This window comes from Etheostoma spectabile, unplaced genomic scaffold (genome assembly GCF_008692095.1).
Source record: "Etheostoma spectabile isolate EspeVRDwgs_2016 unplaced genomic scaffold, UIUC_Espe_1.0 scaffold285, whole genome shotgun sequence".
Lineage (NCBI taxonomy): Eukaryota > Metazoa > Chordata > Actinopteri > Perciformes > Percidae > Etheostoma > Etheostoma spectabile.
The window spans coordinates 321,480-323,359 of record NW_022605579.1 but is presented as its reverse complement, the minus strand read 5'-3'; positions in this window follow the sequence as shown (position 1 = coordinate 323,359).

Sequence of the window (1,880 nt, the reverse complement as noted above, 5' to 3'; positions counted from 1 at the left end):
TATATATATATATATATCAGATATTTCAGTGGCAAAAAAAGCACTTTTAGTGGACGGAAATTGTTGGTGCGTAATTGCCCATCAAAGTAACATTGCAGCTTGTTTCGCCACTGCCGACTGCAGCAATAATACTGGAATAATTTAAAAATTGTTGTTCCCATCAGTCACATAGAGACAAAATCATGAGAAAAACCGTTGTTACCCTTTAAAGTCCAACTGGAATTGGAACTGGAGTTGCTATTTTTCCAGCTATAGTAGTCATATGTGCATTCTAAAGTACACATCCTGTTTTCATCAATACTCAATAAAGAGGAATATTAATGTGATTGGAGCATATACCAGTCAGAAGGTTGCAGTTTATGATGTACTTTATGTACAGCTGTGAGTTATGTCAATGATGTGACACAACTAACAGCTGAAGCTTAGGCCACTGTAACAGGTCACTTCCAAAATGCAACCCCACATCAATGTCCAGTTATAGTTCAATCATATGTAATAATGTAACATGACATACTCAATATTGAATATTTCTTTAACTTTACATGTTTCTGTAGCAAAAAATCGGTTGCCATAGTTTCATGTATTGTTTTCAATCTCTATTTCGTCAAAGGCAGGGCTTTTCAAAACCTCCCGACTAAATAGATCCGTGAAAGTGAAGGGTTTCCACAATCACAGGAACTTCAGAGGCTATAAACAGGTACATTTTCTCTAATCAGCCAGCAGTCTTTCTTACCTATTCTCAAATTACTTCTTAATGGTCGCCAAATGAATTGTGCAGACAACCACCACATAAATGCACGCCGTTAAGCACTCAAGATTTTTTTGTGATTCCCATTAGCATTCTTACCGCGTACAAGCTAATTGGGTTTTCCATTAGAATACACTGGGTCTGGTCGTAATGAGTAGAAACGGTAGTGGCACAAAGAGGCTTTTTGCCGGAAATTACGCAATGCAGTCATTTTCCAAGCATTTTCACAAAGCCTAATTGTTATGAAGATAAATTCGTGGACAGCATGAAAACACATAATTGGGGGGTTGGGGGTGGGAGGGGAATTGGGGCACAGCCACTGATGTCTTTTCCTGACAATTTTTGGCACCGATGGGATGTTATTAACGGATTGCAAAATTGAGAAATTTCCTGAAGTGCCTGAAATACCTGAAGTTTGAAGTCCACAGTGACAGCAGACTTGCTGTTTATGCTCTTTCTCATTCCCTCTCTTTGGCTAACACTCGCAAACACACACACACACACACACACACACACACACACATGGCCGGACCTGCACAGTGTGATGAAATGACAGCAAGCTCTGGGCTGTCTCTGTTCCTCACTGATGTGAAAGAGAGAATGTAGGACTGTGTGTGTGTGTGTGTGTGTGTGTGTGTGTGTGTGTGTGTGTGTGTGTGTGTGTGTGTGTGTGTGGGTGTGTGTGTGTGTGTTTGTGGGTGTGTGTGAGCGCTGAGGCCTGGGCAGATGACACTTCCATGGCCCAGTGAGATAGGCGTAGCTAGACAGGCGTCAGAAAACACTCAGTCCCCTTCATCGTCCGCAAACACACACACACACACACACACATGTGCATGCATGCATGACTAGGCACTTGCTAGCTCAGACTTACATATTCATGCAAACAGATATTTGACGCAGATATCCAAAAATATGATTTTTATTAATCAGCAGTAATCTGAAAACCCCAATTGTGCAGACCTCAAAAGATGCCAAACATTTCAACAGTGTGTAATGTTACTCTGCAGAGAGAGTGTGTGTGTGTGTGTGTGTGTGTGTGTGTGGTTGGCTTACTGCTTTACCTCAGAGGCCAACAGATGCTGTTACAGTAAGCTCACTCTCTTTTCTTTCCCCTCTCTACTTTCCAGTTGTC